Raw genomic sequence first — 17953 nt, 5'->3', positions numbered from 1 at the left:
TCTAAAACTTTCCTTATTATTAAATAAAAAAATTAGCTTTGATTAGTTGAATAAGCTATCAAATTTCCTAAATTACGTCTTCAGATGGATATATCGCTCATGATTTTATTTCATAATGATTATCGTCGCAAGAGAAGAAATTTCTTTTACAACGATTACTAAGTTTCAACGACCAGCCACTCAACCACCATTTTAATAGTATCAATTTAGTTTAGTAATGTTAACCGATTTTGAAGAATTACATTTTTGCAACAAGAAAACGAATGTTTTAAATTATATTTGCCCATTAAGCATAGAGTGTTACGATTAGTTAGTTATGTCCATCAACTAAAAAAATCCTTTTTTTTTTTTTTTTTTTTTTTTTTTTTTTTTTTTTTTACGATTTGCTGTTAATAGTCATCACAAGCTGACGTCAAAAATCGTCATTACGTCGGTTACAGGTTTTTCGTTAGGAGGTGTTTGCTCTCCATACAAAGTGGCGAAATCAATTGACAAGCAAAATTGGCGAAATCCCTCCAGTTTGTGTGATAAGGGGTTCCAAAATTTTATTTTGCGAGATCGCTTGAAAATGGAAAGTAGTAGACACCCATTGATGACGCATCTAATGGTCATGAACTTACATATGTAATGCAAATTGATCAAAATGAGTTCAGTGGCAGAGTGATTCTATTGTGATTTTTACTTCTTACAGAGAATGCACAGCAAAATATTGTTTTCGAGATTTTTTCTCAAAAATGGGGAGATGGTAGGAGGCAGGCGACCATTGATGACATATCAAGAGGTCATGAGCTTTCATATGCATTAAAGAAGAAAGAAACTATCGGGCCATGCGCATTTACTTAATCCTTAAATGATTTTTATCTTTTGAATTAGGTGCAACTTACGTTTAATTACAGTTTCAAATACCAACAATTCTGTAATTTCAACCACATATCCAATAAAGGTGAAAAGGACACAATTTGATACCCAAGTGTTAATAACCCATTGAATAAAATGGATATATTAGTGATGTAGCAACAGGGGATTGTAGAGGGTATAGATGAGTCGAACACTAGTCTTAAGTGGCACCAAGAAAATAATGAGTTAATATAATCTTTAAAAAAAATACGTGGACTCTCTTAATACTCTGTCCCAAGCACCATTTGCATCTGAAAGACCACTGATAGCAACTAGCGACGGGGGAAAGTACAATGTGGCCCTGTACGCTATTTGCCTTCACTTTGACACAGAGATTATTAAAGCTATGGAATTGTGTGTTTTATGTCTTGATTTTGATCTAATAATAAAATACGAGTTTTTATTCGTTACATAACTGCAATCTAAAAAAATCAAACTGCAACTAACAGGTTTAACGGCTATTCTGGGTAGGAAACCTTTGAATTGCAACAAGAATCCGACTTTTTTTCCCTTGGAAATGTTCAAACAAACAACCCTGCTCTCCAAAAAAAAAAAAAAAACTTGCATCTGTTTATAAATAGCTGTGTGATCAGTTTAAGAAGCCCCAGGAATCCCATTTGTCACTACTGAAGCCACAAAAATATAAAACTTATTCTTCCCAGAAAACAAGCTCAAGACATTCAACTTCTCCATCCCATATTAAAAAAAAATGAAGGGACATAATGTTGCTACTAATCTCTGATGGTCTAGCATTTCCCCGATAAAGACTATTTCCATGAATTCAGAAGTCTCTAAAAAAAGTCAATGAATTAAATCGGAGTCCGGAAAACATCGATCTTGGGTAAAATCCAATTAATCAAGAATGTGGGAAGGAGATGTTTTTTCAGCTTTAAACTAATGGCAGAGAGTGCTTATGAAAAAGAATGATTCAAGGGGGAGGGAAAGGAAAGATTCGCTCTGTTATTGGGTTTCTGAAGTTAAATACCTAATGAAGTGTATGTGTTAAGACAAATTTCGAAATCCGGCATACTATGGAAAAAACCCTGACAACTTTAGGCAAATTATGAAGCGATTAACATTTCATAAGCAATCTACACAAAGTAAACGAGAAGCTGACAAAGTTTGAAACATATCGCCGATTTGTAGATTCTATTTTTGTGAATAAAAGTGATCGCGACTCAAAATAAACAATTTTTTCTTGATATAATCAGTATATTCGCTTTTTTAGTGTAAAAAGGAAGACATAAGTTTTGGCTTGTACAAATTTAATTTCTTTTAACATATTTAGAATTTAAAAAATTTAATGGTTCTTTTTTACTATTTTTTTTCTAAATAGAACTTTTATTTTTCATAGAATGCAGGTTTTTTTTAAATATAAGCCTTGTCAAGATTTTCTTTTCATATATTTCCTAACTAGTATTTGCCATTCAGTAGAATAGGAATTCTGCCTCCGAATTATAATGCCTCGAGAAAGTATATATCGCACATTCAAATAATTCTTATTTTTCACATATTATTTTATTATATCTCATATTTCATTATTATCTATAAATTCTGAAGCATTCTATAGAATGCCGGCATTTCACGCTTTCATTGCAGCTCACATGCGCATAAAAAGAGTTAAGACAGTTTATAGTTCAACATTGTTTAATAAACAGTTTTAATAATATGTAATAGATAATGATTAAGATATGTTTATTATTAGTTTGCATTCTGCACCAAATGTTTGTATGGATAATAAAATAAAAATTAATATTAAAAAGATTGATGATATTAAAAATAAACGAATAGAGAAATAAAGTTTTAAAAAGGGGGCAATAATCATAGTTTTTGAGTAGCTTCTCAACTTTAGTTTTCTATTTATTTTCAAAATATTCTGTAGTTCCGTATGCAAAAAATACCCATCATTGACATTTTGTAGAGTTAAAAAAAAAAAAAAACTTCTTTCCCTTTTAGATATTTAGTTTAGTTTAGTCATATTAAAGGCCCGTTTTAAAGCAATACTAGGGCGATTTTGGGATGGACCTCATAATTTTGAACCGCGGTCAGATGACGAGGACGACACCTGAGCAGGCACCTCCTTTCCAAACTTCCACGCCATCTCAGTGGGTGGACGTTTCTCCCGGACCGATTTAATGTGCACATTCAGATATCCAGTTGGAAAAATATTTCTGGAATTATGTTTGCCTGTGAAGATAATGATTTAAAAATGCAACAAGGAAAATATATTAAAACTGTCTCATGGTTATCATACCAATTTGCAAACTAGCATTAAATTTTGAACAAAATTCGTCAGCGAGAAATCTGCCTCTTCGTGTGTATACAAAATCTAAGCGCTCTAACAGAAAAACATAATAATCAAAATATATTAACCCTTTGCATTCGAATGGTGACTCTTACTCACCATACAAGAAGGTGCATCATTTTGACGTTTTATTTACTTTTAAATTTTTATTGTTAAAAATGTTTACAGAGTTGTAAGAAGATGAATTTCCCCGAAAAAATAATCTACAACTTAAAAAAAAAAATATTTTAATTTTTTCGGAACACTAAGCAAGGTAAGTATTAGAGAGAATAACTATGCATCGAATTATTTTTCCAAGTGCATGGGAAAGAATTATCGAATTATTTTTCCAAGTCTTGGTTAATAGTTTTTACGCCAAACCAGAGGTCAGTGTTACATTTTGAACAAAATCCAAGAACGAAATATATGTCTGCTTGTGTGTATGTGAAGTTTATAATACAACTAGCCGCCTTTGGCGACCAGCCGGTTCGCCAATCTTAATGTTCGTTAAAATTTTAATAATTAAATATTTTATGCAATTCCAACTTTAATAGATTCTTCAGCAAAATATTTTAAAACTTCAAATTTTGATAGTCATATAATTCACTCATAATATTATAAAGGCCTTCAGTCATAACGTGATATGTATCTCCCTCATTTTCTGTTACACCTCGTAGAATTTATGCTTTAAATTAAAGTGTAAATGATTAATCTGCAATTAATATAATAATATTTTTTACTGAAACAAAGCATTTTTTTTAATAATATGATTACTGATAATAGAGTCACTGAGCGTTTGAACTTTATGGGCACTAAAGAATATCTTTCTTAATTTATGTAATATCTCAAGAATTTGTCAACAAAATTTTCTCAGATTCATCATGAACAGATCGATTCATTAACAATGTTTCATTTTAAATGCATCAAACACTAAGAAAATAAAATGAATCGTTTAAAATAATCGGTCTAAAACAGGTTTAAAAAAACTACTTAAAAAACGATGTACTTAAAACTATAAGCATATACAAAAAATATATAACTAACATAAATACAATTTGATTACAAAAGCATGCAACTAACCTAAAAATAATTTCAATCATTGAAAACAGGTTTAAAAAAACTACTTAAAAAACGATAAGCATATACAAAAAATATATAACATAAATACAATTTACTTACAAAAGCATGCAACTAACCTAAAAATAATTTAAATCATCCGTTGATAGTGGTTGTCATGACAACAATCAGAACAATACGCATGCGTGAATTTTCTTCGCCAGTTAGGTAACGCAAATGCATGAATTTTTCTACGCCAGTTGGGGTAATGCTATGCAGATTATACATTTTTAATTTCCTTTATTCTGTGTTATTTTAATTCAAAAGTACTTCAGAATGAATCTGAAACATGGATTAATTAACAATGTTTAATTTTAAATGCATAAAACATTAAGAAAATAAACAGAATCGTTTGAAATAATGCGCCGAAAAACTTTAATCCTAGCCTCATTACTGTTAGGAGAAAGAAAACCCTGAAGCCTTACTCATTTGGCGGTTGGGGAAATGGAAGATTTTTTTGGCGGAAAAGTTGGCGGTGGGGAAAATGGAAGATTTTTTTGGCGGGAAAGTTAGTTTTTAATTAATAATTAAAATTTCAAAAAAAGGGACCCCAGGTGCACATTCCCGACCTCTAAGGTATACATGTACAAAATTTGATAGCTGTATGTCAAACGGTCTGGCCTGTAGAGCGCCAACACACACACACACACACACATTGAGCTTTATTATAAGTATAGATTAAGCGCAATTAGTGATACAAGTGATATATAATACTATACAATCATGATATCAAAACGGATCAGCATTATGTAATCAGTCTATGAAATCAAACTATAAAAAATGGTATAAATTACATAATTATTAATCAAATGCAGATAAACACAAATATATTGTGGGATTAAAAAAGAAAACGGGAAATAATATTTTCTTGCCAGTTTTTATCACCTTTCAAGCAATCCGCTTTTATTCTTCATTAAAAAGGTTTTGAAACGAAGAGCATCAAAACATCCACAAACAATTGAGAATAAGTACAAAATAAGCTGTATATATGCTAACAACAAAAAGAAGAGAAGAAAAGAAAAGCAAGCGATAATAAAATACAATAGAAACAATCAAAATTCATTTTTAAAGATTACCATCTTCTGACAGCTTCAACGAATTTCATGAATGTTTTATATAAGAGTAAAGCACACAAATATATATTTAAATTCAATTAAATTGCATTAAATCAATTTTACCCGCCCTTGCAAACAAATACAAGAGAGACAGATAAGTCGAATTTTGGAATTCAAAATATTTCAATAGAAATTGAATAATATACCTTATGAAAATGAATAAGATAAAAATTCCTTAAGAAAAACATACTATAATTTTCTCAGTTTCGATAAGGAAAATCAGAGAAAAAAAATAGAAAGATTATTATTTACAAACTTGACAAACTAGGCAGTAGTACAGTATTATCAGCCAAAATATTTTTTTCTATTCTGAGTTACAAAAATTATTAATCTCATTATAAATGGAGTCTAGACAACAAAATTATATATTTGTAATATAAAAGCGCAATAGAGGGTGATAAAATGAATTGAGGCGCTTCATCCATTCTGCAGGTTCAAAATATTTCCTGCCATCCCATTCATCAGACATCCATTCTTGAACAATTAGCTATATAACGAATTATCAGAAAAGGAATTACGAAAAGTGCAAGGAATTCCATTGCAGACGATTTCTAAAACGCATACCGACAGTTAAGCATTGCAAAAGAATAAATATTTTCTTTTCGTATTCACATTAAAAATAACATTACAGTGCCTTATTAGCAATAAAAAAAACTTTTAATTATAATATAAAACGAAATTAAAATCTTTAATCGATATTTTTAATTTAACATCTTTCAAAAAATAGTTGTAGTTCATGTACAACTCAACCACTGTGGAAAGTAGTAAATAAAACAGCATTAAGGTTGCTATAACATCGTTTCGTTGGGTTACCATACTGGCGGCAAACTCGGGAGCGCACTAAAATACACTTCAACTAAAGTTAGAAGTTAAAGAAGAGGCACATCTTATATAAATAACGAATAACACTGACTAACATTAATCAATTGGTAGGAAAATGCTTGTTATGACTCGGAATTCTTCTTTTGTTTTGAAATCAGTTTATTTGTACTTTAACGTCAAATAGGCTTCTAGGTTTGTACTCGGATATGTCATAAGATTGGGGCAGGGGGGGGAGGAGAAATCCCTGTCTCTCGCGTTTAATTAAAAGACTATCAATCTGAAAAGAAAATTTAAATTGAAAAGTTTTGGGTATTAAAAAGATATATGGAATGAGTTGTTGATCGTTATGGTAGTTTAATAAGGTTTGCAAATTTTCAAATTTGAGAATTTTTAAAAATTTGAATGAAAATTTTTTGAAACCTACTTAAGTATCTATTAAATATAAGAAAATAATGGTGAAAAACTTATTGGAATACTTAAAAATGCGTTCAGGCTTAGTAATGAAGACAAAATATGAACTGCTAACTTAATTTTCTCTCTCCCTCTCTTTTTTATTTATTAATTTTTTTTTTTCTGAAAATCATTTTGATATCATTTGAAATCGTAGAGCTGCATTTTTCGAATAAGGCCCTTTTTTTTATCTATGAGTTCTGATTGATAGAAAAAATATAGATATTTTTCGACTGTACAGTTTCTTTCAACAAAACAACATTAAAAAAAACGCAGATATCGATTTGAAATTTTTATCATTTATTTTCTTGTATTGAACTATTATTTAAATAAAATTATAAAAACTTCTCTTATTAAAAAAAATAATCCATTTTGAGCTTTTGAAAATTTATTTTTGATCTAATTAAACTATCATAACTTAAACAACACATTTTTAATGCCTAGAATTTTTTTATTTTAAGCATTTCCTCCAGGATTCATAGCTTTTTATTTAGATGCGAAATATCTATGTTCCAATCCCCCCCCCCCGGATGCCACCGAGATAGAATATCCGGGGAAAATTTAGAGGTTTGTTTTGAACAGTTAATCCAACAAGTTAAATAAATAAAATTGCTGTTACATATTTTTCCACAATTTCATATTCTTTTCATGAAAATTCTACTAGATAATCTAAAATTGTATATTTATGATTTTATTATATTTATTTTCCACTTATCTACTTTAATCCAATCGAATTGACTTGAAAGGTATAATTATTTCATATTCACAGATTAAAAATGTATCAAAAACATATTTATAATAAAATATATAGATAGATATAATTATATATATTTAATAATAATAATTAAAAACAATATAATAGTTAATAAATATAATAATATATTAAGTACAAAAATATACAGATTTAAAATTTATATTTTGGTACTTAAATTGTTATGAAAATCAGAGATGTTATAATCGCTGTTCATCCTAAGGGCAATACTGCCTTTCACAATCTTTCCAAAAGGCCCTGTTTGCAGATTATTTTCCACTTCATTGCAGACGCTCGCAGTTGTGTGCCGAAATAGCTCAGTTGGGAGAGCGTTAGACTGAAGATCTAAAGGTCCCTGGTTCGATCCCGGGTTTCGGCAAGCGTTTCTATCCCCGCCGGGGAGAGTCATTTTTTTTTATATTAATCCTTTTATTTCAGCAAAAGCATCTCATCTATATCTATACTTATAATAAAACTCAATGGTCAGACCGTTTGACCTACAGCTACCAAATTAATTTTAATTAATTTAAAATTAAGCTAAATTTTGGCGTTTTTCCGCTATAACTTCCGATGATATTACAGCACAAAACTGATTTTTACATCATATTAAAGATCAAGAAATATTGTTTTCAATGATACTAATATTTTAACCAACAAATTAAATTTCTATTTTTAATAAATTTTTTAAAAAATAATTTAATCATATTTTTCAACAATTTATTTCGCACAAAATAAAAATAAAAGTTAAGTTGCACTAGCAAGGAAAAACGGGGGGAAAATTAATTTTTATCAACGCGCAGCCATCATAATGACAAAAACTCAAATTAAAAAATTAGTTAACTATCATTCCAAATTAAACATATAAAAATGTAATTTTCAAGACGTGTCTGTATGAAATGAAATAAATATGAAACATGATATTTTTTGAAAAGTAAATGCATTTCCTATGATCTTTTACAATACCTATATTAATTCAATTAAATTAAACAGTTTTATTTAAGGCAAGTATGGTTTATTATGTATAAGATATTAATATTAATTGGTGCGGAACAGCTAATTTGTAAACCTGTAGTAATAAACATACATCTGCTAACAAATGGTCCAAAATAAACAAACAATTCTATTTTATAGAGTCAATAAATGTTGATGAATTACGACTTTTAAATTTTTACATGTATCCTCTGCCCTGTGAATCATGTTTAACAAAATATTCTTGAGACGCTAATATTTTAAATAAAATGAGTTGCACTCCAATCAAATAAATCAATCACTAAAGCTGGCAGATTTTTGAAAATTTCAATATCACTATTCTATAAAAACTGGTGATTATAGATCACTTCAGCGATCTTCTCAAAGAAACCAATCATCTCCCAGAGCTTCTCAAGAATGATTGGCCTGGATTATGAAAATGTGATTGTTCTAATATTGTAATATTCAAAACTTAATAAATCGTTCAGATTTGAAAAAAGAAAATAGAAATGTTTATTTATTTTTTTAAAAGTTGTAGAGTCAAGAATATTTTGCAGAATATGATTCCTTAGGACCAAAGGATTGTTTAAAATTTAAATTTCATGATTTTTGAAATATATTTATTAATACAAAAAATTGAAGTATTATTATTGACAGCGTTTATATCCTTTAAAAAATAAAACTAAAAACTGAACTTTTCATTGAATTCGTGAAATTTTTGTTGAATAATTCTTTGAAATATTATAAATTATGAAAATTATTCTGTAGTGCACATAGGACTTCAATACCTAACGACTCTGCTTTCAGTTCTCATACTTAAAAAAAAAAAAAAAACATACTGGGATTCACTAAAATACGTCTTTATATTAATTGTAGTTTCATTATTTCCACTTTAATTTAAAATTGAATTTTATGGGCATTGTAGAGAATTAGACAGACGCGTAATGCAATGAACAGAACGGCTTTAGGCCTACATAATAAATAATATAAGTGAGTAATATGACTATCAAAATTTGAAGCTTAAAAATATTCTGCTGAAGAACCTATTATGAGAACAAGTTACATAAAATATTAATTGAATATTTTAGCGAGCATTAATACTCGCGAACCGGCCTGGTCGCCAAAGGCGGCTAGTTTTAAATATAGTTACAAAGAACTCTGTAAAGGGAAAATGAGAGAAAAATACAAATCTAATAGTGTTTTCAGAAATTTCACTATTAGGTTCACTCGATTTACATGCGATTCAGACAATCATTTTATTTTAACATGTTTGAAAAATTTTATTGCCCCTGTTTACATGGCACATCTTCATGCCAGCATAAAATATAAAAGAAAATTCCAAAATTTTACAGTATGTCTCTTTATTTGTCATTCTGTTTTAACCAACATCGACCATAAATCGATTGGAAAGAAGAAAAACACCCGTTAGATGTTCTTTAATTTTTATTACCGTTCAGGAACTCAATTGTCAGGTGAATGAATACATGTGAATTTAATTGCTCAGAATTTTGAAAATAATTATATCGATGCAAAAGATTTTGAAATAAGCAAATTTAGAAATATATTCTGATAGGCAAGAGAATAAGACTTTGAAATACTCCATTTTTATTTTTTCATATTATTATTTAATTTTTGTAGCAACGTGTTATTGTGGCTTCAAAAAAAAAAAAAAAAAATTCAAAAGTTTATTTACTAAAAATAAAACTGCAAACAACAAAGCGTTTTGTACCTTATGATTTTTTTTAAAATATAAAATTAACTTTTGCATTAAAATAATTTATTTAAAAATCTTTAATTACGGATATATTGAAATTCCACCGAGTATTAATATTAATTAAATTTTTACTTTTTCTGATATGACGAGTAGTTATAATTTTGCTCAGAAATACTGAATCATAAGCAAGGTTTTAATGAAGCTTTTGCAGCAATTAATTAAAATTTAAAATTTTCATTATTAAAAAAAAGCGAGAAAGAAAAAAAATCATTCTGAATAATGCTGGTATTTCAACTACTTGTTAAACAAAAATAACAATTTAATTATTTTTTTAATTTATAACCAGTTGAGACAGACTTCATGTAACAATGACATAGAGGGCATATGCGTCTTTCTTTTTTTTACTATAGAAAATTCTTCTATGAGAATTTTACATGAATTAAATATAATTATAATAATATTCTTACATCGACAGCTTAAATTGGGATGCCATTGAAACACAACTAAAGCATTCTTTGAATATTAGAAAAGGCATCAATCATACGGAAGATTGTCTAAGCATTTCAAAGGCCTTTTCATCCTATGATCTTTTTATAGAATGGCGGTATTTCTTAGAAACTTTCTTGGGGATTTCCCTCTCAATAATTATTCTTGTTAACAGGCAAGCAAAATAAATGTTAGAGAGAAAAATACTGGTTATTTTGCTCTTTTCTGTCTGAGTTTCCTATAGGTACTCTATCAAATCCTCCAATTCCTTGTCGTCCCTTTTTGAAGGAATTAACTTGCTTTCAAAAGATCTATCCTTTTCTCCATCATCTAACTTCATTGTACAGTGTTATATTCTAAATTGATGGTAAAGTATTGCTGCAGAAATGTAAAGATTTTTACACTAATAGGTCCTCAGGTCAATTATTCCTCACAGGTCAAAGTATGAACTATGGAAATGGGAATTTTTCTAGAATGCAAGAGAATTTGGATATCGAAGAAATTTCCAATATTAGGAAACTTAGACTAATTCAATCTACATTTTAAAAAATTGTCCAATCTCAAGAAATGGCGAAAATCTGTCTTTTAAAATTATAATTTCATTATTAAGAAAGTTCAGAATATTAATATCAGCGATTACGTTAATTGCAGACGAAACAATATCGATACAAATGTTCGCGTCAGAACCCGATGTTATCATTTATGCCCATTTTACATGCAAAGAAGTAGTCCGATACAAGTAATATAAGCGCATTCATTGAAGGATTTAATTATTTTGTGCTTCTAGGCTGTGCGCATTATGAGCTAGGACGTGCGTGCGATCTTTTCATAAACGGAAAAATTTGATTCCACATTTCAAAACATTTTTAACATGCTAATGTTTTATTACAGATTAATCCTTTTTGTTTTATATTTGTGAAAATATATTTGTTTTCAATTACCTGTGATGACCTCTAGATTACCCGATATCTATATTTCTAAAAAATATAACTGAAAGCACATAATTATTTAAAAATGTTCTACCATTTCTCGACTCAATATCACATTTTTTCGCCCCGACCCGTATCTTAAAAAGTGGTCTTGATCCATTAAAATTTTGTTTCTGTAGCCAATAGTGGATTTCCAAATAGGCAAGCTAGACAACCGCCTGGAATGCTGGGTTAAGGGAGAGGAAGCAAGCAGGCCAATTAAAATAAATAAATTTGCCATTAAATAAATAATAATATAATAATTTGCCAATATATAAATTTGTTAAAACCAAATTAAAAATTATATGAATTATATTAGGATAATATTAATATTTTTCCGAGTATAAATGATCAGGTTGCTTTTCGTTTCATCACGTTCACTTACTTATAAATACCGAATGCTATAATACCGAGATAATATTGTTGCCGAAATAATAGTGTATTCATAAGTGGAAACCATAAAAATATGAATCAAAATAAATAAATAACCGTACATTTACAAGAAGCTATTAAAAAAATCTCATATAAGTCATTAATATTACGATAAAAATGCGTTCAAATGCAAAATTAAATTAACCAGTTCATTAAAAATAGAGATATCATAAAGTACACTACCGAAATCCGTCTTTGTTTGCGACTTTTATTACTTTTTAACATCTTTCGCTTATAATTATATCACGTGAGCATCCGCCGGCGTCCTTGCATAGGGGTAGCGCATCTTCCCCGTGATCTAGGCTTCCCGGGTTCGAATCCCGGTTCGGGCATGGTTGTTTTTCATTTGTGTTCTATCTGTGAGGTGTGTGAATGTGCCCCCCTGTAAAAAGGGGTTGTGTAAGCGAATATATGTCAGTTTCATTTTCATATGAGCTAGAAGTCAGACTTCTGACATCGGGTGCTCAGGGGTCTTTACCCTCAGAAGCTACTGCACCCCCTTTCCATGGTAACGCGGACACGGCGTCATCATCAGCACGTGAACATCCAAATAACTATTTTTCAAATCACAAAATAATAGAAGTAAATATAATTAGAAGATGAAATAGTTCCACTTGATTTTTTCTATCAAAATAAGACGACATGGCAATAAGCAATCAGCATGGTGCGTAAAATTTCGGTTGAATGACCGTGAAAAGCTTGAGAGAATTCAGAGAAGTTAACGTATAAAAATTAACATTTAATTATTCATATTTATATATTTTCTAATATGAGCTACATATTCATAAGTATGAGCACGATTGTTCTCCCTTCAACTTTGCTATATATTTAAATACGATGGAACTTTTTTTGTTTAAAAATGTAAAGAGAAACAAGAATGGATCGTGGAGCTTCGATTAACTAGGTTGACAATTCGATGCAAATCTACGAAAACGAATTTCAAGATCATGCACAAACTTCATTAATCTGTTTTGTTATGTTTTTGAGTTATAGGATTCTCAATCCCATAAATAGATGTATAGTCAATGTATTGATAAATTGGATCAGCAATACGTTACGTATTTATAAATTCAATGGTAAAATCTTAGGCCAAATTTCATCCACCCATCTCATTCTGGTTTTGAGTCATTGCTCAGATACGGCCATACTCATCTTTCTGGCATTACAAACAGATTCCATCAAAAATTTGATGCAGGCCTACGATTTTGGTGTTAAAGCTACATACCAAATTTCATTTGTCTTGTTCCTTCCGTGTTTGGACTAACAGGATCAAAAATAAAGAGAGACGTAACTCCAGAAATGTTTTCTTTTTTGGTCTCAAGGTGATCTGAAACGAGAAAATTTATAAGATTCTCAATATCAGATTTTTAAAAAACTCTTTATCTTTGAATACGTTTTACACAAGGGGAAAAAAAAAAGAAAATTTATGATATTTAATTCAAATTTTAAACGAACATATCTGAGATACTTCTTCAATTTTGGACAAAGAATCTAAAAATGGGACTATCCCGACCGATTCGAAGTTTCTGTTCATTTTTCTGAAGACTGATCCAATTTCCAAAGAATAGTTCACAACGATATTCCAAATATGTCTTCATAAACCGTTTCCAAACAGTAAAATCAATATTATTAACATACATTTTTTTATCTTTCCTGTAAAAATCACATTCTATCAAAAGCACTCAACCTTGCATTTTAATCTCAATTACATGAATTTGGAGATTCAGTGATTGCAGCCTTTGAAGGGGCGTGCCCAGTAGAGGAGTTACTCGCGTAAATACAGTGTCTGTGTGGCTGGAAAAAAAGAAGCAGATGGTTTTAATTTAATAAAAATAAGAAGCAAGAACCAGACGACACATTTAGAAGAATACAGCAAACAATGACACGCATCATATGTTTCTCGCCACGGTACATTTACTTGTTGCCATCTCTTGAAATTCTGAGAAAAGTGTTGATTTTGATTTTGCTAGTGGAATGACTAATGAAAATTCCCTTAACAAAACAGAAGCAGAAAGAGTAAAAAAAATCATGTTTACAGAAAAATTTATTGTCTCAGTCAGTTGAAGTGAATGTACACCATTAGTTTTTTTTTATTATTATTTTGTTAAAACGAAAAATGAAAGTAAGAAATTCTGTTAACATACCACACAAAGAAAAAACTTAAAAAGTTTGAATAAATAATAAAAGAAGAAAGTATTGTTCACATTTTATTTGTGCCATTTTTATTCGGATGCATGAAATACGCTCTGAAACATTCAGCGGTGTCCTATGTACCAGTGGATTTATTTTTTAAAAAAAGCATTTTACTACTGACCATGGGTTTTTTTTTTCCGTTCTCACGTTCGATGAGAGTATTGTAACCGTCAAAAAATCTGACTTTGAGACTTTGATGGATCTCCGTGTTTAAGACCTCCCAGAATTTCAAACAAATATTTTTGGGAATTATTTCTGAATATAAGCGCGCTAGCTCAAAAATTCATCTAGCGATACGAATGAAACTTCATATGTGGTCTTACCATCAAACGTGTAAATTGATTTTTGTCATATTTTGCTTGAAATCTGTCTATAGAAAGTATATCTGTTTGAACGTGATGGATTATAAACACAATGGGGCAGAAAGATGAAATTATGCAGGTTGTTTTATCGTCGGAATAATATTGTTACGAAATTTCCGGGTTCGTTTGGATAGTGGAAGTTATATGGTGTGGAGAACGCTCAATCAGCAGGCGGCAGTAGAAAATAAAACAACGACGTTTATTTACACGAAGACACACAGGACAGCACAAAGACGACAACTATATACAGCATAGAGAAGACAATTATCTTCAGCCGCGGGACATGCACACAACAAGACTCTACTGTAGACAGTAGCGCACAGCTTAGCTCAGCACTAGCTTGACTCCATCGCTGCTCTGCTAATCTCTGAAAGACTCGTTCTTCACCGTCGATTCCGACTACTCTCGGCAGCTGCAGACTGTCTCCTTTTATAGGTCTCAGGAGGCGGGGCTAGAAGCCTCTCAGCCAATCAGGAACTTTCTAGGCGTATCTCGGTTCCCAATGGACGGATCGGGAAAATTCTCGATGTTTCGGGTAAAATCTATTTTGGCGCCAATGTCGCCAAATTCGTCGTCAAGTCGCCAAATGGTCGCCAAGTTTGTCGCCAAGCTCTGGGACTTTTGACGCGACACCCGGACTCCGTCTAATACCGATGACTGTAAAACAATCTTTCTGATGAGGGAACCAACTATGCTGGGAAGCAGCATCACAGATTCGTAACAATATCATTGCCGTATACCTCAAAAAATGTCAACGAATTGATTGGCCTTTCGTGTGCACGCGGAAACTCAACCAGTGAAAATCTTCTTCCCAAGACTTTATTTATTATTCCTTAATTTTTAGCTTATGACAGGACATCATTAAGTTTTCTCATGGTATTGTATTAATTTAAAAACTGTGAGCCTTGGAAGTGTAAGACGTTCGTTCTTTAATTGCTGGATGACAACACAGGATTACTTCTCTTTGGAAGTTTACTGAAAGCGAACATATAAGATGATGTAAGACCCAGATGGATGCCTAGAAAATTGAAAATAGATCATGCATTCGCATATATAAATTATTTATTTATTTTGATTTTTGATAAATTATTTTTCGAGATTTTTTGTCTCTATTTACTATTTTCTTATATTACGCAGAATATGAATTGTCTGATTAATTTTTTTGATTTTTTGTATCTTTCAAATTACTATTAAAATTTTAAATAGTATCAACTTATATGATATTGTTGTTTCAAAAATAGTGTTTGCTGTAATGTCTTGTCGGACATCGAAATTCTCAAATTATTTTTCATGCATTTACCTTGGCAATGACTTATAATGAAAATTGTGCTATACTGGCACCTAAATTATTTCAATATTTAGCATACATTTTTTTTAAAAATTAAGAAATTCAATAAATGGATGAAGTGAAGAATAGTGTGCACTCCAGTTTGTCGCCAATATGGCAACCCATCGGAACGCTATTCTAGCAACCCTAATGCTGTTTTGTTTACTACTTTTTGCAATGGTTGGGTTGTACATGAACTATAACTATATTATAAAAAAATGTTAAATTGGAAATATTTAAAAAATATCGATTTAATATTTTAATTTTGATCTTTATTATAATTAAAAGTTTATTAAATAAAGAAATTTAAGCTTATAATTAAAAGTTATTTTCTTCTTTCTTCCTTTCTTTTTTTTAATGTGAATACGAACAGAAAATGTTTATTCTTTTGCAATTTTTAATTGTCAATATGCGATTTAAAAAATCATCTGAATTCTTAATTTACGAAATCGTCTACGTTGGGATTTTAATCGGTGCAGATTTCTACAGGAATGTCATGAATTCTGAACCTTCAGTGAAGCTGACGGATTCTCTGACCTTGGTCCCATCAATTTTTGGGTTATACTTAGTGGACCTCGATCACACGCAACAGTTTCTTTCATTCCTACAGTTCATAATATTAATGTAGATACTTCAACTCAAGCATTGGACGAAGTGGTATGCGAATTCTGGAACTTAGAAAGCATTAGCATACAACTAATTCAAGAAAAGAAAGGCACCTGTAACTCTGAACTCTTGACAAACTTTCATCAATCCTTTGAAATCATCGATGGTAGACGAGTAATAAAATTACCATGGAAACCAGAAGTTCAACTTTCATCAAACAATTATGAAGTCGCAATTCGACGTTTTAATTCTTTAACAAGACAACTACACGCAGACACAGTTTTTAAACAAGAATATTCTGAACGCATGCAAGATTACATTGATAAAAAACAAGTTGGAATCGTATCACATGAAGCACACAATAAAGAACGTTTATTTTACTCACCCCATCATGCAGTAAAGAAAATTACAAATGAAGAAACCAAGTGTCATATAGCTTTCGATGCATCTTCCCATTCGCCAGGTCATCCATTTTTAAACGACGCTCTTGAAATTGGACCAAATCTACTTCCCGATATCATGGCTATGTTACTGAGATTTCACCTTTCAAAAATAGCATATTACTTGTGACGGAAGCCAATCATTTCTACAGCTGATACTATCAGACGAAGACAGAGACGGAACACGATTTCTTTGGTACAAGACAACGTATACTCTTGATGGAAAACTCTGCATAGAAGATGAAATTGTAATTTACCGATTCACGCGTCTTCCCTTCGGACTCACTTCAAGTTCATTTTTATTATCAGCTTCTCTTTGTGAATTGGCTACAATGTCCAAGCAAACGTAACCTACTGCAACTAAACACATTAAGAATAACAACTATATGGATGATTTTGTCATGGGAACATCTACAGATACTGAAGCTACAATTCTATATCAAGAAATGCAGCAACTTACATCACATATTAGCCTACCATTAGCCAAATGGACTACAAATTCTAAGATTTTGTAAGAGATGTGGAAACAAGAAAACGTTCCGTTTAAAAATATTACGCAGGTTGTTGGTGCTTCTTCTTTACTCTAACTTGTTAGAGAAAAATTTTGGCCTCTAAATGGACGTAATAGCTGCAGAAAAATTGATCATCAGTGTATCATTTGTTTCAAAGCCCAACCAATTGCGCCTACTCAAATCATGGGCAATTTGTCCAAGGAAAGAGTGTCTCCAGATTTTGCTTTTAATTGTGCTGGTGCCGATTTCTGTGGGCCATTTTATATTAAGAATAAGGCTCAGCGTAAAGGTGCTTTACAGAAAATTTATATTTATAATTTTGTATGTTTTTGTTTTAAAGCTGTTTATATGGTAACGGTTTCTGATTTGACAAATTTAAAAGAAAGTCATCTCAAGAAATGGCAAAAGGTAACTAGACTTGTACAATATATGTGGAAATTTTGGCATCGTAATTATTTAAGTCAATTACAACAGAGATCTAAATGGATGTTTGACAAAAATAATGTAAA

The 17953-nt window shown here is 30.6% G+C and overlaps 1 long non-coding RNA gene and 1 other non-coding gene across 2 annotated transcripts in view; one reads left to right on the top strand and one right to left on the bottom strand.

The window, feature by feature from the left end:
* The first annotated feature begins 7741 nt into the window (after window positions 1-7741).
* On the top strand, window positions 7742-7814 carry Trnaf-gaa (transfer RNA phenylalanine (anticodon GAA)). Its single transcript has one exon. It is a non-coding gene; the product is annotated as a tRNA-Phe (tRNA).
* Window positions 7815-13224: 5410 nt separating this feature from the next.
* The window catches only part of LOC129981828 (uncharacterized), a 33927-nt gene continuing 29198 nt past the window's right edge, over window positions 13225-17953 (bottom strand). The window contains exon 3 of the long non-coding RNA XR_008785375.1: window positions 13225-13331. This is a non-coding gene — a long non-coding RNA (uncharacterized LOC129981828). The remainder of the gene's footprint in view (window positions 13332-17953) is intronic.

Source organism: Argiope bruennichi, chromosome 8, assembly GCF_947563725.1.
Source record: "Argiope bruennichi chromosome 8, qqArgBrue1.1, whole genome shotgun sequence".
NCBI classification, from domain to species: domain Eukaryota; kingdom Metazoa; phylum Arthropoda; class Arachnida; order Araneae; family Araneidae; genus Argiope; species Argiope bruennichi.
This window is presented reverse-complemented; position numbering and strand designations above follow the sequence as displayed.